The 24997-nt window shown below is 38.5% G+C and overlaps 1 protein-coding gene across 1 annotated transcript in view; it reads left to right on the top strand.

Moving 5' to 3' along the window:
* Nucleotides 1-24997, top strand: part of LOC132424195 (calcium-activated potassium channel subunit beta-2) — a 248767-nt gene that overhangs the window by 42500 nt on the left and 181270 nt on the right. The gene's annotated exons all lie outside the window — the stretch shown is intronic.

Raw genomic sequence — 24997 nt, 5'->3', positions numbered from 1 at the left:
CTGTATTCTGCGGACACTTTTTTTTTCTCATCATGGTGAGATCTACAGATACTCATTTCAGTTCCCTCAAACAGGACAAGCCAGTTCATTCAGCCCTTGACAAAGGTAACTGATTTGAGCACAACAGTTCTCTTCTCTTGGGCTCTCATCAGTTCTCTATGATCCTGCCATAGTAATTGCTTTACAGATAAAGAGAGCACAAAAAATGGCTAAGCTTTCGAGTTTCCCAGAGTTTCAAATGTCTTGAAGTTCCAATTCTGATGTTGCTAATGTATATTCCCAGGCAACCTCTGATAATGTGTTAAGTAAATATTTGGTGATTGAATGTTGAAGGAAAGTTTGTAAGTGAGGTGAACTGAGTGGATACGTGTATCTGCATTTTCCCTGTGGATATAATTTCGTAGCCTGAGCCAGTTAAACAAACAAGTGATATGATTCCACCTGAAATTCTCTTTCCTCTGCACTAAACTATTTCCCTTTTTAAAAAAAGTAATTAAAAAGAAACCATGTGCCCTGACCCAGCCACCCTTCCTTAGTATATATTCCATGCAACTAGTCCTAGAAAATGTCCTAGTTGCTTGAAGAAATAATCATGGTAACATTCATAGTGGTAAAATTTTCATCATCGGTCATAAAAATTCTTACATTTGTACATCAATTTCTAGAGGGAAAACAGATCAGACAGGGGTAAACCTAAGATAGTAAGTTAGTTTCTAGAGTAGATATTTATACTTAAGCATTTTGAAGAAAGAGTCTCTGATAATGTTTATGATCTCTTGCTATTGGTATTCTTCAGCAATACCTTGTTTTGCAAGCATGCATAAATTAAGCAGTTCTGTACTTGAGACATTATCTCAATGGATTCTTACGTAACCATATAAAAAAATCAAGGCAGGAATCAGTTACCCCATTTTAAGGATGAACAAACTGAAACTCAAGAGAAATCAATTTACTTCTCAAAGTCACATAACAAAGTCAGTTCCACTGACTCAAGCCCTGTTCTACACCACTATTCCTCACGTACCTATGGACACACATATCAGACACACGTCCTCCACTTGCCTCTCTTTTCATGTGTTCACATATTCTGCAGTGCATCTTCACTTTATTTTCTAGTACTGAAGTGAAGATAAGAATAGGCAGGTGGACAGGTAGACATAATGTGCTTTCTGGAATGGTATTTAATCGTGTGCTCAAATGTGTTTCAGCCAATAATGCTTAATTTTTGAACTTTAAAATTGCTGTATGTGTGAACAATAATAACAGCAATTGATAGTAAAATACTATTGCACTCGCAATATTTGCTTTTAAATGCTCTGACAACACGTATCAACTTGAGGAATCATCTCCCTATCACAGTTTTGCCCCCACCAAATTAACTTTCACATTGTGAAACTCTGGTCTTGCTTTCCATTTCTAAAACTTCCCAATGGCTCTCTATTGTCCTCAGGATAAAGAATAAACTCCTTAGGATGATCTTCCACCCATGAACTAATCATCCTTTCCTCTCCAAACCCCTTCTCCAACGCTCTCCTTTCTGTTTCCAACTAAAATGAACAATTTTGCAGTTACCCAGGATAGCCCATAGCATTTTACATCACCATGCCTTTGCCTATAATCTCCCTTCTTTCTAAAAGGTCTTTTTGTGCCTTTTCTATCTGAAAACTCTACTCTTTCTTCAAACCCAGTTCAAGCATCTGTCTGTAAAACTCCTTGAGCATCTTCCTGCTCCTCCACAGAACAGGGTTGATGATTCTCTCCTTTGTGCATATCTAGATTCGAGTTAACTATTAGGTTCTATGTTGGCACCTATCACAGGATTTTGTCATCAATTGTTTGTATGTATCCTTCCATGTTTTACCTTATTGCCCCTGTTATCAGCACAATACATAGCAAAATATTGCAGGTGCTCAATAAATGTTTACCTAATGATCAATAAATGCATGAATACCCATTTAACAGATGGGTATTCTAAGGAAACATACGGGTAGCTAATAAAACAGAAACTCTTGATTTTTTTCAAGGGCACAACCATTTGAAGATGAAATGTTACCTTATCTGGTCCTTCCTATACCCTGTTCTAACTAATATTAATAAAAGATTACCAAGGATTTCAAACATACGACCTCAGTATATAATAACACAGTTACTTAGAACCTTATACCTAATGAGAATAGAAAAGATTTATTCATCTTAAGCAAAATTCTAGTGCCATTTCTTCTGCCCTTGAGCAAGACTTGTAATCTTGTGCATTTTTGTTGTTGATACACTTTTCATACCCCCTCTTCAGTTCTGCTTCTTTAAAAATACTGATAAAATAGCAAGATGAAACGAAGGGAAACCCCAGTGTTTTGAGGCAAATATGGATCCTTTGGATAATGAATGACCTTATTCACTCCAGACTCAGTCCTCTGAACACCACTTACATAGTAAGAAATGCAATCACCAAATCTGAAGAACCTCATTTAGACATAGTATGAAAGGTTATGATTTTGAAAAATAAAATCTAAACAAAAGCTTGAAAAAACTAAAAGAAATGGATCTAGCACCTAGTTCACTAATTTTATAATTGAATGCCTATTTTAAGTGCTCTTTTTTGATCATTTACTTACAAATTCATATAACAATATGGGAGGTTCTTCAGAAATGTGTGGACATTGTGTGGGTTATAACGCAAATATAACCAGAAATATAAATATTTCAGAAATATTTATATACATATATATTTGAGGAAAGAAATATTTTAAATAACAACTTCCGAGTTTGTAATTTCCACAGCTGTATCTCATAAAAATGTAAATTTTTGGTCAGAAGTTTTTCCCCAATTTAGAGGTCACATTCTCAAATTCTGCCAGCTTTTCTCTGTCACCCTAAGCTCATATAAATCAGATGAGTAGCATGACTAAAATATTTGAATTGCTTTCTTATTATAGGCATGATCATGCACTCACCAGATCATGGATTATTCAGTTTTGCAAATACAGGTGGAAATCATTCAACAGGTCACTTTTTTCATATGACCTCCTCCCACATCTATCACTAATACCTCTTCAAGTTAATTTACACCGAACTTTCCTCTGCAGAATGGTGTGTTTTCTTCTTTATCATTTTTCTATGTCTCCTTTAGATCTTCCAGAAATAGAGGACTTTTTATATGATTCTGTTTATATGTACATTTATAAGACATAAACAGTAATTTCTCTTGGTGCAGAGAAAAGACCTGGATTAAATATTATTTTTACCGCTAAATAGTTGAGTGGCCATAAGCAAGTTATTTAACTTTTCTGAAACTTGGTTTCTCAATGGTAAAATTTATGATTGAAAGAGATGATGTATATAAAATTTGGGGTACAAAATAAGAACTCAAATGATCTTAGTCCTTTTTCAAGATGGAATAATTTTCTATATGTACAATTGATAATAGGAGGAAAGAGAAATAATGTGCTCTGAGTTCAGTATAATATATGGTTTAGAACTTTAAGTGAACTGTCTTAAAGTGCACATTATTTACTTGATGGATGAAGTGGCTGCCTTAGAGTTATTAATACATATTAAAATACATGTTTCAGAAACAAAAAAATTCTTATAAAAATTGCTATTATACTGACAGGATAATTGACTGTTTAAAATATGATCCATCTGCTATTTGCATTTCACAAAGTAGTGTAAGCAATTACATTATATTTTTTGGCTAATCCTATACTAATCATTGACTAAATCTTAGTTTCTCATACAAACTGGAATTAAGTTATACAAATATAAAAAGGAAACTCAATAATGGTAAGTTTCAGTCTCTTTTTGGCTGAGAACTTATCAAAAATATTATTTAATTCAGTAGTTGGAGATGGTATCTGTGATCATAAAGACTCAGTTCAGAAATTTGAAGTATTATTTTCAAATATGACTGAGTCACAAAATGTTAGAACAATAATGATTTGCCTTTCATTAAAACTTTCACCATGATGACCTCAAGAGGATAGAATTTGGAAGCAGGAGATTAATTTCCTTCTCAAGACTAAAATTTACTTACTGTGTAATCCTGGAAAGCTACTTAACCTTTCTGAGCCTCAGAAGTCTCATTTATAAGAATGGGGATAATCTATATCCTACTCTCTTCACAGGGCTACTTTGAGGAACAAATGAGATAATGCACATAAAAGCACTCAGAAGACTCTGAAACACTAAAACAGGAAGGAAGAAAGGAGGCAGAGATAGTGGCTCCCTTCTTTGAGTTCCCATGGCAGGCTATTCACTGCACTCCACAGTATTATAATCATCTGCTCTCATGGCTTGAAAGTGAAACTATGGCAGGAGGAGGGTAGAAACCTGGGGTCTATGAAGCTCTAGACTAAACCATCTGCTCTCAGCAGCCAGGTAAACCTGGTTGAAATAAATTATTTAACCAGAAATAGTGTTATTTTTGTGATATTCTGTAATGTCCAACTTCTACCAGGCAACTAACAAAGCAGATATACAGGGGGAAAAAAGGCAGCTAACCAAGAGGTTGTCCTGGCTGATGGGGTTAACACCTCTGCTTCAAGAAAGTGATGAAAGGTGTAAGCTCATGGTTTTTACATCCCAGGCAACAGACAAGGTTAATGGCACCAGAGTAGTCCACTGCTCACCATAAAAATCCCTGAGCAAGAATGAGAAATTGGTCCAAGTTTCGAGTAGTAAAGGATTCTTACATTTATAGGCTAAGATAAATTGGTGAGGCTTAGTGGGAGACATTGCCCCAGGTAATAGTTGTTCTGATGTTACAGGAGAGAGCCTGTTCAATGTCACGTATGTTCTCTCTCCCTCCTTCCCTCTCCAAGAACCAAAGTTTGTATTGAAAAATCATCCCTATTTCTTGATTTGGGACTGAATAGTCAAATTTTTATTATATTAATATCAAGTAAGCAGGACCTACTCAAATACACTCTCCTGATAAAAGGGTAAGTTAATTATTACACCTGTTGTTTTGCACTGGCAAAAGATTTCAAATATATCCCTCCATCATCCTCAAAAAACAAACAAACAGAAACCATCTGAGGCAAAGCCATTGTTTATATACTGTATTTGTGTGTACCCACCACTGTTCTTACTTCTAACAAGGAGTGTCTGTCTGCCAGCATTTTCAGATTTAGCAGCAGGGCTCTTCTTGACAGACTATGAGAGGGGTCCATAGAAGAAAATCCATCATCTGATTAAGGCTTTCAGGCAAATTAAAACTCTCTGAACAGGATCCTCTTTCCTTCACTTAGATTTCAGTGAACAGAAAGCAGATTATCTCTCCAGGCAATTATCAACTCTAAAAGTGCTTGTGGTTTTAAGACTTTGGCAGAACTTGCTGAAAACATCATCATCATACACTTGTACAAGCTCTAATTTCAGTGGCTCTTTTGTACCACATGATGCATGATGAAATTTATGAAGGCCTGTTTTCCCCCCTAAGGCTCATTTCTTTTTTTTTTTTCCACAGAGCCAATCTGCATCACTTAAGTCCAAACTATTACATTAACCATCCTTTTCACTAGAGTAGAGAACTTCTTTTTAATTGTCCATATCATGGCCACCATACATCAAAGGTAGGATCATTATTTTCCACTTATTTTCTCTTCTAGAGACCCAAATTCTTATAGGAGAAGCTTTTAGGATTAGGAAGAGGAGAGAGTCAGAGACTGGGAGCAGATTTCATAAGCAGCAATTTGACCTGGGTCTTTGAATATACCAAGCCTGGGACACTTATAATACTATATTTAGGGTTCAGTCTGACTTGTTTTCCATACAGATGTAGGGTGGACTAAATGGGACTTGATCCAGAGATTTGGGCATCCGATGAAAGTTGCCTGAAATAATTTTTCATTTTTATTATTAAAGCAATATAATGTTAGTTTTCTGGGGTACTGTAGTCTCGCTTAAAACATGTATAAACTGCTTTATTAGAGATTATAGCACTATTGGAAGAGAAAGCAAGAGTGATCATTTATATGATAATATGAGCTGATAATTTAGGAATGATTCATTCTCGTAAATGTTCCGACATGTGTGTAAGTTGATTACTTACAGAAGTCCCATTCAGAAAGTAAGATCTTTTATAAAGCAATCTTTAATTGACTTTTCTTTTCTATGTGGTAGAGAGGCATATAAAACTTAGTGAGATTTTAGGGTGTGAGGATTGCCACAGCTCTCCTTCCTGCTGTTTCTTTGCTCTGTGCTCTTTGCCTCATTCACACAGACTGGAGTAGCTGGCATGGGCACATTAATGGAGCAAGAGGGGATTTTGTGAAGGGAATTCAAGTATGGAATGGGGATCTGACTAGATGAATTCTAACTTTTTTTCCAACCCTGACTTTCTCCTGCCCTAAACAGGAGTTGTAAACAATTTCCGGCTGCAAAGACCTGCAGAGATCCAAATCAAAAAAGAATGCTGTGATATGTCATTGGACAGAAAAAAAGATAATGATTGTGGTTATAGGTCAGACAAGGAGTCTAAGGATGTACTATTTTGGTCAACATTTTATTTCAGCCTAAAATAAATCCTGGGTCTTTAAAAGTCAATTTTTGAAGGCAGACTCATGTTACAATCTTTCTCAGAAGATGAGGGATGGGGGGAGGAGTTTCTAGAAGCATGTAAAAATGTTCAAAAATCCTACCATATTTTTTCGGATAGATACAAATATATTTTCTCTAAACATTTTTCTTTTCAATGTTTTTCTAGTAGCCCAAGTTATATATGACTACATGTCCTTTACATTACCTTCAGAAGAGATAACCATTGCTAAAATGTTATTGAATTTTATTTTCTGTATTTATGTATATCCTGTGTCAGAGTTTTTAATTTTTATAGCCAAATATGATTTCAAAATTATAAAATTATTCTCCTATACTTTTTCTAAGACAGTATAGTTTTTTGTGTTTAGAATTTTAATCTACTTGAAATTTGTTTTCAATGATACGAAAGGAATATTCTTTTTATTTTTTTCCAAATGGGTATAATAAAATAGTCTCTTCTTCCTTTACTGATTTGAAATGCCACATTTATCATATAAACATCATAGATGGGATGAAGGGCATGACCTGCACCCTATTCTGCTCCATTGGTCTATTTATCTATCCCTCTACTGATACTATATGGGTGTTAACTTCTTGGGTTTTTGTACTATATCTTTCTATCTACTAGGGAAAATCTTTAACCATTTTGACAGATAACTCCTAATAAATTTTCCAGCAGAGATGAATTATCCCAGGTTGAACTAAGGCCTGGGAAGTGTTAGGAAACAGAGGGTAGAAAAAGGACCCCTAGGGTACAAGGATCTTTCTCCCTCAATAAACAGAATTTGGTGGGTTGACTATATTTTCCAGTGACCTTTCTGTGGGAGGTGTCCAGGGACTATGCTCAGCCCACTAGGAGATGGCAGGTAACAGAGCATCTGCACAGGCAGGAAAGTATTCTCAACCAGATTCAGTCCTTGCCTTTGAGGAGCACATAGCACAGCAGGGAAGGGCACCCAGATAGAAAAGGTTCTCATTCCAACTAGAAGTTGAATGAGAGGTTAAAAGCCCTGTCACCATCACCTGAGGTAAAAGCAAAAGATCCTTATCAGTGAATAATTCATTTAACTAATGGGATACATAAATGATTTTCAGGAAACTTTGAGCACGGAGATGGCAGAAAGTAACCAGAACTCTGTCCATTGAGTATGTTAGCAAACCTTAAATGAAAGCTTCTTCATTTACTTCTCACCACATATTCCTCCATGGAAGCAAATTGGTTTTTGTAGAAAGGGATCCTTGTTAAAATAATGTTATTAAATGTTTATTCTGTACCAGAAACACACCCAAACATAAGTGTGTGTGTGTGTGTGTATATATGTAATTTTTAATTTTAGAATTTTATTTTACATATCTATATATCTTTGTGTGTGTGTGTGTGTGTATACATCTTCATTTATTCATGACAAGCACCCTGGGAGGAAGCTATTACAACTTTCATTTCACATCTGAAGACACTGAGGCTCAGCTACACAGCATCATCACTCTACTTAGACGACCTTAGGTATTTACTGCACTCCTCTAAGCCTCAGACTCCTCATAGAGAAAACATGGGACCTATGCAAAGGACCGTCATGAGAAATTTATGAGATAATGGGTATAAAACATGTAGCACAGGACGTGGGCACATAGAAAGTGCTCAACAGCTAATAACTGTTCAGGTCACACAACTATTAAATGACCAAACAGAGTCTATGTGTATAAAGTGATTCCCCCTTGGGCTCAAATCAAACACTAAATACTTATAAGATTGTTTTTTTTTTTTTAACCATCTCCAGCAGGAAGAACAAAAAAGGTACTTTAGTAGAAAGAAAGGTAAGTTTATTCAAAAAGAAAATTATTTAAAATATAAGCTCATTATGAAACAAATGTAACAGATATTTACTCTAGCACTTCAACAGCTCAGCTTTCACCTTCCAAGCCATCTAATCAGGTGAGCAGGTTTCCAGACCCCAGACTTCTGACAGAAGCACTAAAAATTACTCAATTTTGCTAGCATACTTGGCCCTACCTGAGCCCACATTCAAACTCAGAAGCCTGTGCTGATCCAAATGGATACAGCCTCTGCACCCCACAGACCATCCCCACCTCTTATCCCCACGGACAACTGCAGTGGCTCAGAGATGGCCCAAACATCCCAGGGGCTCAGGCATGGCTTTTGCAGCTGAGCCCAGCCAGGATCCATTCACATCTGAAAAGGGACTGTGTGAGGCTATCCAGAAGGGCATGACCAGGTCAGGTCGGAACGTTATAACATGGGGCCAGAGTAGGCATTCAGTAAGCACTCGCTAGTTAATTGACTGAAGTGGCAAGTAAAAGCTTGCACCCAGAACTCCATTCTGCCATTCTCTAAAGCAAGAGGCCTGAAGACAGTCATAACATTTTAAATTGTTCATTTTGAGCTGGGAATCTTTCTAATGATCTTCTTACCTAAACCTACAAAGAGGTGAGATCGAATCAGATCTGTTCGTATATCAACACACTAAAAATGACTGGCCCAAAAGAGTGACAGTGAGAGGGAAGGGTTGGCATGAGATTAAAATGTTATCCCATTGAGATTTGGAAAGGTTTCACAGAGAAACTGCATCTAACCACTTTCATTCCTCCTCTTATTCCTCTTCCCTCTCTTGTTTGGTGCTAGAAGGTCATAGTGACAGTCAGTTGAGAGGATAGAAAGGAGAATGGATTTTTCAAGAAGAGTGGGTGGAACAATTTTATCTGTCCTTTTGTCCCTCCCTCTTTTCTACCCTTCATAAACACACTATGCCATTCAAACAGAACATCAGTTTGGTTGACATTGGATTTAAGAAAAGGAGGAGCTCTTCAAATTTTTAAAATTTTCAATTTTCAAAAAGGGATACTTTTCTGTTTTATACTTATAATAGTTTCTGTCATAACATAACATATAGCATAATCACATTAAGATTTGTTTTGGAAAATTAAAAGAAAAAGATTACCCATTGTCCAACTACTTGGAAATAATAATAGCTGATATTTATTGAGAATTTTCTATGTGCTAGGCACTTCACCAAGAGCTTTATGCATTAGCTTTTTTAATCCTCACAGCAACATTGTGAAGTAAGCACTGTTATCTCCCATCTTTAGTTGAAATTAAGGCACAGAGTACTTGAGTAACTTGCCCAGGGTCACACAGCTTATAACTGGTAAAAATAGTATTCAAACCCAGAAGTCTGATGCCAATGCCCATGCCCTCAACCACCCTACTTTCATCTAATACTTTAATTACTTTTAAAAATAGAGTTAAAATCATACTGCACTTACAATTTTGGAGAGGACTAGTACACTCTTCCCCCAAAACAGGGAGATTTCCTAGTCTTTATTTGAATGAAAGAAAAGGCAAGTCCATTAACTTTATTTCAAAATTTCTATGATGTTGCATGAGCCACTAAAAAACAAAGAACATAAGATTAGTGACCAAAAGTAAATTACTTCAAAATTTTGCCTAGGAAGCATAAAAAAATGGTACAGTCTAGAATGGAGAAGAGGATGATATCTCATGAATCACCTTCTGATGGGTCTTTATTTAATCTTTTATTTTTATTCTAAGTTTTATATTCCATTTATGGTTATTATAAAATATTGGCTTTATTTACTGTTTTGTACAATATATCCTTGTAGCTTATTTTATAATAGCTTGTACCTCTTAATCCTCTACCCCTATATTACTCCTCCCTCCTTCCCTCTCCCCACTGGTAACAAGTAGTTTGTTCTCTATATCTGTGAGTCCGCTTCTTTTTTTATTATATTCACTACTTTGTTGTATTTTTTAGATTCCACATATAAGTGATATCATTATTTGTCTTTGTCTTATTTCACTTAGCATAATGCCTTCCAAGTCCATCCATGATGCTGCAAATGGCAAAATTTCATTATTTTTTATGGCTGAGTAGTATTCCATTGTATATACCTACCACATTGTCTTTATCCATTCATCCACTGATGGGCACTTAGATTGCTTCCATATCTTGGCAATTGTAAGTAATGCTGCTATGAACATTGGGGTACATGTGTCTTTTTGAATTAGTTTCTTTTGGATATATAACCAGGAGTGGAACTGCTGGGTCATATGGTAGTTCTATTTTTAGTTTTTGAGAAACCTCCATACTGTTTTCCACAGTGGCTGCACCAATTTACATTTGATGGGTCTTTATTTAAAGTAATTCTCAGTCGGTCCCACATATCTAAAAACTACCAGAGAAAACTCTCCAACTTCCCCATATATAATCAATATGCAATGGTTAAAATCAATAAAAGTTCATTTGAAGAGTTGGCATATTTATAGGCCTGCCAAAAGCAAGAGCTGATTGTTAAGTTTCATACCCTTTGTTGTTGAATTGCACTGATTGCCAGGTGTTCATTGCTTTGCCCTTTTTCAGAGCTCACTCCTTTTCTAGAACCATCAACTCTACCCAGGGAGCTTCAAGATATGCAAATGGAGCTCATGGCCTCCACTTCCTCCAAAAATACTTCCTGTGCTCAGCCCTGGATCTTCCTTGGAGGAGGTAGCACCTCCTATCTCTCCTTGCTTTAGACCAGCTTTCCCAAAGAAACCTCCATTGAAAATAGCAGCTCTTAGTCAGCCTTTCCCATGAGTACAAAGAGGCCGTCCAGTATGAATTTATACAGTGGACCCTGTATTTATGTATAACTTATAGTCAGCCTTCCTTATCTGAGATTCCTCCACACCCCAAGATTCAATCAACCATGGACCATGGACCATGTAGCACCATAAAGTATTTACTATTGAAAAATATCCACATATATGTGGACCGACCACAGTTCAAACCCACGTTTGAAAAAAAAAAAGTCATTTACATGAGTTGATGAATGAGTACTCCGGGCTTGAATGAGTACTCCGGGCTTGAATCCTTGTAATCCAATGAGTGCCCACTCCACTTCTGCATGTCTCCTTCCTGATCATCATCTGTAGTCTTGTGACTCTATCAAAGGTTGAAGGGCAGCTTGGCCTCTGGGGGAGAGTGCTGGTACCTGGGCGCTAAGTTCGATTTTAAGGCATTATCCCTTCCCTGCTACAGGCAAATCTCTTAACTTCTTTGGTCATAGTCACTGCTCTGAAAAATAAAGACATTGATTCAAACAGTGCTTTCCTGTGACACCCTGGAGCTCTGATGTAGGGTATCAGGTCTGCCAGTCGGCAGGCTGCAAAGATCAGACCAAGCATTTCCCTATGTCCTAGCTTCATTCAGAGCAACTCTGCCTTTATCTTTTTATATTTGGGAACTCTATATAAACTTAGCTTGAAAAAAGGATTATGCAGCTAATTTCCTTTGTAAAAATTACTGGATGACATGATTCCTAAAGTCTGTTTCAGTCCTATGTGATTTTTAAAAATAATAACCCAATTGAAGTTTGTATATGTCTATGCAAGGGTAAGAGAGTACATCCCGCTCAGATCTGTAGCATACATTATTTTCTAGAAAACTTTTTTTTTTTTGCTTTTTGGTTTTACTGGCAATATTTATGCAGGGTCTGAATTATCTTAGTCACACCAGCAGCTATAGATCTAGTTCAGGGTACATAATACGCCATCTCTAACTCTCAGCCCCTTAAGTAAAGCATTTCCGAAGGCATAGATTGACCACATTATTTCAGACTCTAGGAAACCAAGAGTTCTAGGTGGAACACTGATCAACCTCGGCCTCCCCCAATGGACTGATCACATCTGTTTTCCTAAGACAGATGTTCACTGAGGACACAGACATCATTTAAGGAATGATCTTAAGGAATGACACATGTGAAATACATCAAAATTAGGAGAGCTTGATACTCAAATTGCTGGAAAGGGATGGTTGGATTTGCAATTTTCATGTTACGTTGGCACCAGCCATGAAGGATTCCATGATGGTCTGTGTGTATTTTTCATGAAAACAGATGTTAGTAGAGAAGAACTTTTTAAAAAGTGTAATATCTGTCATCCTAAGATCCGGTAAATACTATAGTCTATATGTAGTCCATGTGTTTTGGCAAACTCATTGTTTGTGCCTGCACAATTTGTTTCATTTAAGTCACTCCCAAACAGTGGTACATAGACCGTCTATATTAGTATCACGGTGGGGAGGTATTTTTAAAAAGTGAAGGTTTCTGCTGAATCACAGTCTCTTCAAGAAGAACCTGTATTGTTGGCATGCTCTCCGGAGCTTCTAATGCACAGCAGTCATTTTCTTTTGTGTGTTGACTCCTTTACTGTAATATGGTCTCAGAATACATCATTTGCATATTCCAAATGTTTTGGCCACCAAAGGTATAAGGTTGGCAAGTCCTTTTGCCATTTAATTTCTTTTCTTAAAATGAATTAGGGGGCTTCCCTGGTGGCGCAGTGGTTTGGAGTCCGCCTGCCGATGCAGGGGACACGGGTTCGTGCCCCGGTCCGGGAAGATTCCCACATGCCGCGGAGCGCCTGGGCCCGTGAGCCATGGCCGCTGAGCCTGAGCGTCCGGAGCTTGTGCTCTGCAGCGGGAGGGGCCACAACGGTGAGAGGCCCGCGTACCGCAAAAATAAATAAATAAATAAAATCAGCAAATTTATTTAAAAAAAAAAAAAAATGAATTAGGGACAGTGGGGTGAGGCTGAGGTGGAGGTTGCTGTAGATGATCACTAGGGTCCCTGTCAATTTGAACACACTCTATTCCTGATGCTATTTGGGGTAATTTAAGCTTAAAGCCCAGAGCAGTTTATTAGTTTATTACTTTAGGTACTTTTCAGTTAGAGCTAATATCCATTATATGGCAGATATTCAACCTGAATAAAAAGAAACTTTTAAAATATTTATGTACATATTTATGATGTCTGAAATGGAAAATGATACATCTGGGAACAAGTTCCAGAAATGAAAAAAGTGTCTAATAAAATAAGCAAACCAATAAGAAGTCGTATATCACTTGACTCAGTTCCTCCTAGAGGGGCAATCAAATGAGATGTCTTGAAATTCACAATTAAATATACTATAGAGTCTAACCAGAGAATACTGCATCAAAAGACGTGATTTGGTCCTTTATAAGTCTGCGTTTTTATTGGCTAATTTAAGGTTTCTAAACTGGTTTCTAAGTAGTTTTTTTGCCTCAATGATCTGAATTTTTCCCACTGATACCTACTCTAAAAACTAGATGGTGACAAACTTTTATTCTGTTGATTTTGACCAATGGTTATTTAATGTCTATAGTGGGTCATGTTCTACTTCCTAAAATACTTTTGATCATCTTCTTCTATTTCCAACGTCCCATCCATACATAGGGCCTTTAACTTCCCTGGCCTGTGCCATTGCCATGTCTTCCCAACGGGTCACCCTGCTTCAATACATCTTCCACTGTAATTTCCTAAAATGCAAATCTGATTATGTCACTCTTCTGCCTAAAACTCTTTACTGGCTACTCATTACCTGTTGGGATAAGGTCGAACCTCTCGGACATGGCAAACCAGACTATTCATTACCTGGCTGAGCCTGTATCTTTTGTAAAGCCTTACCTCCAGAGGCACTGAAATTCCAATTATGCCAAGTTCTTTAAGAACTATGACTTTGAAGAGGCTGTCCTCTCCTTCTGGAAGGCCCTCCTCCGTTCCTCCTTATGTACCCAATATGACTGGCATGTTTGATCAATAGCAGGAAGGCCACTGAGGCAAGAGCAAAGTAAGCAAGGGGAAGAATATTAGGAGATAAGGTGGGAAGTAGGAAATAGGGCAGATCATATAGCACCTTATACCCTGAGTGAAATGGAATGTCATTAGAAGGATTGTAGCAAAAACGTGGCATGATCTGTGTTGTATCATAGAGCTCACTCTGGCTGCTGTGGTAAGAATGGTCTGTGTCTGCAGGAGTGGGGAAATGTGAAAACAGCAGAAGCAGAGAGATCAATTTGGAAGAATTACCCTAACCTGAACAAGAAATTAGTGTAGAAACAGTGGAGATAGTGGGAAGTAGCCAGATTGGATATATTATGAAACTAGAGCCAATAGTATTTGCTGATGAATTCATGCAGAGTGTGACAAAAGGAAGAAATCAAGGGTGACCCCCAAGTTTGGGGTCAGAGCAGTTGGAAAAATGGAGTAGCTATTTGTTGAAACAAAATAGAGGAACACTTTTGCAGGAGATGGTAGCAAATTAAAAGTTCAGTCTTGGGGGAGTTGAATTTGAAGTGGCTATTAGACATTCAAGTGGGAATGCATTGTAGGCAGTTGGATGTATGAGTCTGGAATTTAAGGGGGAGGTTGCATCTAAAGAAATTAACTTGGAAGTTGTCAACAAAAAAGACATTATTTATAAGTGAGTATAAATATAAAAGAGGAATGTCAGCACATAAAAACACTTAAAAAGTGAGATGACAGAATAAATGAATGAATTATACTGATTGAGATACCAACTTGCAGAGTGAAGCAAATAATACAAAAATGTCGTATCAGTATCATTCAAAGAATTTCATTTTTTATTTTCTCTAATGAAAAGCTTGTTGGCAACGCTCATTTCCAAGAACATACCACTAATGAAGTTACTTATTAAGCTAATATAGACATAGTGAATACAAATATCTGTTTGAATATGTTGAATTACTGGTGTCTTCTTATTCTGTACCTTAGTGGCCATATATTTGCAAAAAGAAACAAATCAATACATCAATATGATGAGGCTGTTGAGTTTTAGATGGATATCACAGCTACAAGAGGTGTTTGGGCACATTAAAAATTCCTCACATCCTCACATGATTGTTTACAGTTTACAGTGTGCTTTATCATCCATTATCTCTAACTTTGAGCTTCGTGACATCCATACACTAGGCATATGGGCATTACTGTCCCCTACTTAAATATGAAAAAACTAAGGCTCAGGAGGCAAAGTCATTTACATGAGTTGATGAATGAGTACTCCGGGCTTGAATCCTTGTGATCCAATGAGTGCCCACTCCACTTCTGCATGTCTCCTTCCTGATCAAGGTTTGCCCCATCCTTAGCTGCAGCCCAATAAAACTTTCACAGGATGGCAAGCAGCACGATTCCTTTTGCATTTCATAGAAAAGACTGAGAAAATAACTGGTCTTTACTGGATACCATTTAGCAGGTAAGCAGCTCTGCATATGTCACAGAACTGGGTTTCATCACCTGAAACACCCTCAGGCATGGGATCCGGGGCTTTTCAAAGCAGCACTAGGGAGGAGAACGATGACCGTGAAATGTGTCAGGACCCATCTACCGCTCAGCCACCTCGCTCCTCTCAGTCTTTGTCTCCTTTGCGCTTGGAGTTGAATCCTCAGATGCCAAGGCATACATTTGCTCCCTACTTGGATCTGACATCTCTCCAGCATTAGCCTCCCATCTTGGACACTTTCCCTTTATGAACTAAGTTTCTGAGTCCTACCCACACACTCTCCCGCATCCAGATACAGATAACCTACTTTAATAACCTCCCCTCAACAATAACAGTGCAGAATAAGAGCATATACCATTGATTTTACACTCGCTACACACTTAGTCTTTATCCATGTTATCTAAGCTGCATGGCAATCCTAACCAGAAAGACACTATTTTACAAATGAGGAAACAAACTCAGAATGACATGACTAAACTCCTATGATCACGTACCTGCTATTAATTGGAAGAATTAAGATGGGAATCTAAGTCTTCATTACTCCAAAATCCACGCTCTTTCCTTAACTACTGTCTCGCCACTAATGACCCTGTTTCACTCTCCGTAAGACAACATCAACACAAGCTAAATTATAGTCTATTTTTCCCTCTGGATGAGGTTAATTGCTTCTTGTTTCTGCCTTAAAAGATCCAACAAAATTTTCCATGGTCTTCTCCCTTCTTTATCTCCATGTCCCCACCGCCACCACCCTGGGGATTGTTAAAACCTTGTTAGAACTAGTGAAGTCCAGGAATGAACCAAGTATCTTTACAAAAGCCAAATTGAAAGGAACTTCCATGTGTCTAAAAGACAGAAAATTCAATTTTGAATCAGGCTCTAAACTGTTTCTCAAACAGCTCCCATAAATCTGTACCAAAATCAAAAGAAATGATTTATAATAGAAGCTCTTTCAGTTAACATACCTATCCCATTGTTTGCCTCAAACCAAGGTTTCTATGTGGCATATGGCTGGAGAGGAGAGAAGAGGGTCAGTGGGGTTTCCATCCTGAGGCTCAGTCTTCACATGTGTGCCTGCCGTTACTCTCCACACAGATGCCAGACATCATGGGGGTACTTATAAAGAAACAGGGTCAGTCACATAGTCTCAAGCTACCTGCTTTAAATGGGCATCATGGGGAGGAGTCTGAGTCACTAGTTGACATTCTCATGCCTCTTGCCCATAATGGATTTTTATCACATCATAAAGGAGCTCCTCAGCCAGTTGGAAATCATTGCCTTGCTGAATCAATTATAATTGCAGGGTACTCTGGAATGTTCTGTTGATTGTGATGTTAAGGTACAAAGATACACAATGTGCAGCTCAATAACCATTCCATTAACGTCTAATTTAAAGTTTATTTCCAATATCATCATTATGAAGGAGAAAATAACCCATAGGACACAGCACTGGGAAAAGTGTGCAGGCATCTGAAAGCCACTTGCCTCTCCCCAGCTTCATACCTCATGAAATGTGCACGACACTGAGTTTGCACAGTCAGGGCCACTGAATAATCAAAGGGAAAGTTTCAACTGAGATAAAATTGACGTGCAAAGCATGAGAGTGGGGACAAAGTCACATTGTCATTTCTATTACCAACACAGTGACACAACAAACACAGCATTCACCACGAATTGCATTAAGACTCCTGAAGCAGAAATATTGGAGGTGCTGGAGTACCACCGTGTCAGGAATTTCACATTAATATATTTGAATAATATGCCATTCTCTACTCATTTTCCAGACTGCCATGGGTTGTGTTTTACGTGGTATGGGTAAGGTATTTAGACACTGGTTTTCATCTTTCCCTCTCTGACTGAGCTATACTAACTGGGCCTGTTTATAATCTCTTGGCTGCAATCCCGTCTTTTGTGTTGGCTCTGCAATATTCCAAATGTTAAAATCTCGGGGGAAGAGGAATGGCAGGAAAATCAAATCATGAAGCCTTAACAAGAACTCAGATGCTTAAACTTCTAGAGGGACAGTAGTTTGATGACAAGGAATCTGTAGAAATACAGGACAACAGACAAGGTATAAAGGCCTCAAGTTTCTAATTAGAGTCTAACACCAGCCTCAAAATCTCTACAGAGTACACAGTCATGAGCTCAGATTATCTGACCTTTTAGCTACACTGTCTCCACCTAAACCCAGAGAATAGCTCCAAGTAAAAAAGGGATTGGTGAGATGAGCTTGGGATTTATAGAGGACTCTGGATTTGAGTCCAGTCAACTGGTAACTACTCAGGGGCACTTTTTTGAGATGCAAATTATAGATAATTAATGTCTAAAAGCACTACAGAATATAAATTGGTAAATAGAGGTAGAATGATCAGAATTCTTAGGAATGTGATAGATGTTCTCTTTATTCATTTATTTGTTCATTCATTCATTGGAGTAAGGAAACTTATCCAGGGGATACACATCAATAATAAGTCAGACAGCGGGTGAGGCAGAGATGAAAAGAAAATGCTATGATTACAGTAGAGTTTATTCATCGATCAGAAGAGAGAGAGAGGGAGGTGTTAAAGGAAGGGAAGAACCAACATGAAATTGGTGATACTTGAACTGTGTTTCCAAGGTGTAATGTCAATCTGTCAGTGGATACAATGGAAAAGGCTAGAGTCAGAGGAAGCAGCCCAAGCAGGAGGAAGGGGTTAGAGCATGTGCCCAGGGAATCTCATTTGATCCAAGGTATGCAGGGCCATGTTGAAGTTAAGCACAACTGGGGAAAGATGAAATCCTGAGGGTCTTGTGAGGCATGTTAAGGAGTGTGTACAATTTCCTCTAAGTCAGTTCTTCTCAATTCTGGCTGCACCTTACACTAGAGGAGCATCTGAGATATACTCAGACCCCATCCTAAGAGATTTGAATTATTTGACCTGGGGAAGGTCCTGAAGTGACAATTCTCAGTGCTAACCTGGTACAGCTGGGGCTGAGCACCACACTACAGAGATAAAGTTATGCTGAGGATGTTTGAACAGAGAAATGTCAAAGTCAGTTCTGTGTTTTAGAAAGGTGAGTCTAGCAGATGTGTGGAGAACTGATGGAGAGAGGTGGAAACCAAGTAGGAAACTAGTGTAGTCTATTAGAGCAGTGGTGTTCAAAGCGTGGTTCACCAAAACTTTAAGGTTTTATGGAGTTTTTGCAAGAGATACAAAACACTTGCCTCCCATTTTTTTTTTAGAAACATTTAGTGTTAAAAAGAATAATTGACCAAAAAAAATTCCAATGTGATATAGAACAAATTTTAACACATCAGCAAAGGTTGAACTTATGTTTCCAATTTAATTTAGTATTCTCCTGAGATGTTTTTCTACATATACATATATCTATTCTTTTTAAGATTCTTTTCCCATATAGGCCATTACAAAGTATTGAGTAGAGTTCTCTCTGCTGCACAGTAGGACCTTACTAGTTATCTATTTTATATATAGCAGTGTGTATATGTAAATCTCAGTCTTCCAATTTATTCCCCCCCACCACTTACCCCCTGGTAACCATAAGTTTGTTTTCTACATCTGTAACCCTATATCTGTTTTGTAGATAAGTTCATTTGTACACTTTTTGTAGATTCCACATATAAGTGATATCATATGATATTTGTCTTTCTCTATCTGACTTACTTCACTCAGTATGACAATCTCTAGATCCATCCATGTTGCTGCAAATGGCATTATTTCATTCTTTTTTATGGCTGAGTAATATTCCATTGCATATATGTACCACATCTTCTTTACCCATTCCTCTGTTGATGGAAATTTAGGTTGCGTCCATGCCCTGGCTATTGTAAATAGTGCTGCAGTGAACATTGGGGTGCATGACTCTTTTTGAATTATGGTTTTCTCTGGATATATGCCCAGGAGTGAGATTGCTGGGTCATATGGTAGCTCTATTTTTACTTGTTTAAGGAACCTCCATACAGTTCTCCATAGTGGCTATACCAATTTACATTCCCATCAACAATGTAGGGGGTTCCCTTTTCTCCACACCCTTTCCAGAATTTATTGTTTGTAGACTTTTTGATGATGGCCATTCTGACTGGTGTGAGGTAATACCTCATTGTAGTTTTGATTTGCATTTCTCTAATAATTAGCGATGTTGAGCATATTTACATGTGCTTTTTGGCCATCTGTATGTCTTCTTTGGAGAAATGTCTACTTAGATATTCTGCCCATTTTTTGATTGGGTTTTGTTTTTGTTTTTGATATTGAGCTGCATGAGCTGTTTGTATATTTTGGAAATTAATCCCTTGTCGGTCACATCGTTTGCAAATATTTTCTCCCATTCTGTGGGTTGCCTTTTCATTTTCTTTATGGTTTCCTTCACTGTGCAAAAGCTTTTAAGTTTAATTAGGTCTCATTTGTTTATTTTTGTTTTTATTTCCATTACTACAGGAGAAGGATCCAAAAAGATATTGCTGCAATTTATGTCAAAGAGTGTTCTGCCTATATTTTCCTCTAGGAGTTTTATAGTATCAGGTCTTACATTTAGATCTTTAATCCATTTTGAGCTTATTTTTGTGCATGGTGTTAGAGAATGTTCTAATTTCATTCATTTACATGTAGCTGTCCAGTCTTCCCAGCACCACTTATTGAAGAGACAATCTTTTCTCCATAATATATTCTTGCCTCCTTTGTCGCAGATTAATTGACCATAGGTGCGTGCATTTATTTCTGGGCTTTCTATCCTGTTCCACTGATCTATATTTCTGTTTTTGTGCCAGTCCCATACTGCTGAATACTGTAGCTTTGTAGTATAGTATGAAGTCAGGGAGCCTGATTCCTCCAGCTCCATTTTTCTTTCTCAAGATTGCTTTGGCTATTTGGGGTCTTTTGTGTTTCTATACAAATTTAAAAATTTTTTTGTTCTAGTTCTGTGAAAATGCCATTGGTAATTTGATAGGAATTGCATTGAATAGTAAAGGGATTGCCTCAGGTAGTAAAGATGCTACCAGAAAACTAATAGCGCTCATCAATGAATTCAGTAAAGTTGCAGGATACAAAATTTAATACACAGAAGTCTGTTGCATTTCTATACACTAACAACGAAAGATCAGAAACAGAAATTAAGGAAACAACCCCATTTACCATCGCATCAAAAAGAATAAAATACCTAGGAATAAACCTACCTTAGGAGGTGAAAGACCTGTACTCCAAAAACTATAAGATGAAAGAAATCAAAGATGACACAAACAGATGGAAAGATATAGCATGCTGTTGGATTGGAAGAATCAATGTTGTCAAAATGACTATACTATACAAGGTAATCTACAGATTCAATGCAATTCCTGAGATCTTTAAAAGGCGAATAGCCTGGGATTATATGGCAAGCTGTTTTTGTTAAAAAGGTGGGGAGCCGGGGGATCGAGGAAGAAGTCTCCAGGCTACAGGACTTTTAAAAAAAATACTATACAACCAAACCAGAACACACATTGAATGTTAAAAATGAATGGCCACCCATGACCCCAAATTTCAAATATTTGTGATCCTCAAACTCGTTCTCATACATTGACTTTTTTTTCTTATACATTTACTTTTTAAGAAAATAGTGGCAAAATACCTATAAGATAAAATTTACCAATTTAACCTTTTTTTTTTTTTGCCGTACGCGGGCCTCTCACTGCCTTGGCCCCTCCCGTTGCGGAGCACAGGCTCCGGACGCGCAGGCCCAGCAGCCATGGCTCACGGGCCCAGCCGCTCCGCGGCATGTGGGATCTTCTCGGACCAGGGCACGAACCCGTGTACCCTGCATCGGCAGGCGGACTCTCAACCACTGCGCCACCAGGGAAGCCCACTTTAACCATTTTTAAGTGTACAATTTAGTTGTGTTAAATATATTCTCATTGTTGTGCAAGCAACCTCCAGAACTTTTTCGTTTTGCAACTGAAACTCTATTTCCATTAAACGACACCTCCATCCTCTAGCAGCCACTGTTCTTTCTGTTTCTATGAGTCTGACTACTCTAGATACCTCATAAAAGTGGAATTATACAGAATTTTCCTTCTTGTGACTGGCCTATTTCACTTAACATAATGTCCTCAAGGTTTACTCATGTTATAGCATGTGTTAGAATTTCCTTCCTTCTTAAGGCTGAATAATATTCCATTATATGTATATACATTTGTATGTACACATACATAAACATTTTGTTATCCATTTGTCCGTTGAAGGACATCTGGGTTGCTTTTACCTCTTGTCTATAGTGAAGAGCGCTACTTTGAACATGGAGATACATTGAAGTATTTCTTCAAGACTGCTTCAGTTCTTTGGGATATATCTCCTGAAGTGGGATTGCAGGATCATATGGTAATTTTAATTTTTTAAGGAATACTTTGACTTTTAATAAGTTAAAGCTACACATTGGAAAATAAATGTATCCTTATTAAAAAAAAACAGCTTTATCTATTTTACAAAATGAAGTTCTACCTAAGAATTTATTTAGAAAAGTTGGGGGGTGGGAATTTGCTGATTTGGAAAGAGAGAGACAGAGAGAGAAAGGGAAAAGGAACCACAGGACAGCAACACCAGTAAATTCCGCCATTACCTAAATTTTACATATCAGTAAAGAAGGTTCCTATCAGAAGTGAAGAAATAACAGTGGCACTCCCAAGCAATTAGTTGGGACCAGAAAAGAACAAAGGCAACAAAACGAAGCCATTACATAAATATCTGGCCAGTAACTACCTGCCCACCTTGAGTAGTCTTGGCAAAGAATGGAGGAAAGTAGCTGACTTGAAGGGTTTTCTGCCAGACTGAATTGTTAGGCTTCTCTATAATTAATAACAGACTTCCACATAATTTTTTCTCAAGAGGCCTACTGACTGTCTTAATCTGGTTGGGAGGAGGAGCGGGTGAGAAGGAAGGATCAAGGATAACATCATAGTCACCAGCTCAGATGCGTTAGCTGATATGGCAGAGGCCTGGAATACAGGGTAAAAAGCAGGTTTGGGGAATTAGAAAAGACTGCCAATCTGGAGTAGTTTCAACGTGTAGCCGTAGGGCAACATGAACCCAGAGTGAAAAAGGCCTCAAACCAGAATGATTTGCCCAAAACTTTTTTTGTGTGGATCACCTACTATGTGCCTGGAATAATCCTAGTTGCTGGGAAAGCTTTAGTGAATAGAATAAACATGATCCAAATCCTCTGGCAGTTTCTAGAGGATATGACAGGCAAGTAACAAGCAATTAGGATAATGGAGGTCAATGAAAAGTATACGTTGCTGCAGAACACTGTGGGACACTTAGGACAAGCCCCTACTTGAGCCCTGGGTATTGGGGGAGGCTCCCCAGGGGAAATGGCACCTCACTAGAGCCTGAGGGATGGGAAGGAGTCAGCCAGGGGAAGAGGAGGAGGAAGCAGCATGTACAAAGGCCCTGTGGCTGTAGAGAGGCTGGCACGGTGGGTAAATGACAATAGTTCAGTAGGATGAACGTGAAGTGAGTTGGACAATGAGGTTAGTGAGAGGTTCTCACACTTCAGTGAACACCAAAGCTACCTGGAGGGCTTGTTAAAGCACAGAGATCTAGGCCCACCCCCAGAGTTTATGATGTTTAAGCTCTGGAGAATTTCCATTTCAAACAAGCTCCCATGTGATGTTGATTAAACTGGTCTGGGGACCACCTACTGACAACCATTAATATGGCAGAGTCAGGGATTGGAGCACACACCCCAAAATGGCCATTATAGAAAGAGAGAGCATGGGACTTCCCTGGTGGCACAATGGTTAACAATCTGCCTGCCAATGCAGGGGACACAGGTTCAGTCCCTGGTCCGGGGAGATCCCACATGCTGGGGAGCAACTAAGCCTGTGCACCACAACTACTGAGCCTGCGCTCTAGAGTCCACGAGCCACAAATACTGAGCCCACGTGCCACAACTACTGAAGCCCGTGCGCCTAGAGTCCGTGCTCCACAACAAAAGAAGCCACCACAAGAAGCCCGCGCACCACAACGAAGAGTAGCCCCCACTCACCACAACTAGAGAAAGCCTGTGCACAGCAGTGAAGACCCACCGCAGCCAAAAAATAAATTAAATTAAAAAAAAAAAAGAGAGAAAGAAAGAAAGAGATGGCAGCAGCCTGGACTAGAGGGGTAGGAGTGGTAAAGGAGAGATATGGAAACTGCAGAACTGACAGTTCTCAATGACCAACTGCAGATGGAGGGCGATGAGGTGTTCTGAGTGTAGAAAAGGATTGTGTTATTCCCTGAGACAGGGGGAAAAGGAGGAGATGATTTGGGGCAGAAAATGGCATTTAGGTCTTGAGGGTGGTGCTTATGGGTCACATAAGTAGGAAGTAATAATCAAATGGATCTTATTTCAAATGTATATATCAAACGTATGTTGCTTAGGAGATAGAGGAAATTTTTAAATAGGCTGGAGGCACAGGCTAAGGTCCTGGGAAGGTATGGCATAAGGATTAGCAATAGAGATTGAAGCTGTAGAAATGGCCCAGAGAGAACATGTAGATAAGAAAAGAAGAAGCTGAGAACAAAATCCTGAAAGGAAAACAAAACAAAATAAAACAAAGCAAGCAAAAATAAACAATCAAATGATAATTTGAGGAATGGGCAAAAAAGCCAAAAAGGGAGACCAAAACAGTCAGAGAGGCAACCAAAAGTGCCCAAGAAATGCACAGAGTAGAAGAGAGAGCTTACAGAAGGAGGAAGTGCCTCTACAAATGGAAAGGACAGGGAACAGAGGGTCACCAGCAGCCACCAGCTTTAAAAACAAGAAGTGCTGTGAACTTAAAGCTGGAGGACGCTTTAGTTGAATGATAAGAGGGATAACCGGATGTAGTACCAGGCTGATGAGACCGTATTCTGTGCAGTGGAAATTCTGTTGTGAATTGGAAATTCTACTGCTGATTCTCTAGTTTAAGCACCTTAGTTCTATGTACAGGGACACTTAAAAATGGCATGCCTATGGGAAAGCAAACTCAAATGCGGATAAGTGAAACTGACATTACACATATATTGGAAGAGAGTGCCTGTAACATAGTTCAAAACCCCACAACAAGAGTCCTCATACTGAGGAGACCCAGAGACAACTCAAGGCAGCTGTGGCAGTCCTTTTCTGGAGAAGCTCAGTAGGCTGGCCCAACAGCTATGACTCTACTCACTTCTTCCCTCAGGAGCACTTTGTTTCTGCTCTTTTTCTCTCATCACCTCATCCTCAACATGCCCTCATCCCTGCCCACTCCTTCCTAATAGTCTCATCCCTCTGGGACAAAGCAAATGGGAGTGCTGTTCCCTGATAAAATGTAAGCACTCTTTAGGGCTGAGAGAATTAGACCATAGGAGACACACGAAG

This window comes from Delphinus delphis, chromosome 4 (genome assembly GCF_949987515.2).
Source record: "Delphinus delphis chromosome 4, mDelDel1.2, whole genome shotgun sequence".
Lineage (NCBI taxonomy): Eukaryota > Metazoa > Chordata > Mammalia > Artiodactyla > Delphinidae > Delphinus > Delphinus delphis.
Note: the sequence above shows the minus strand (reverse complement) of the source record. Positions and strands in the feature narration are given on the sequence as shown.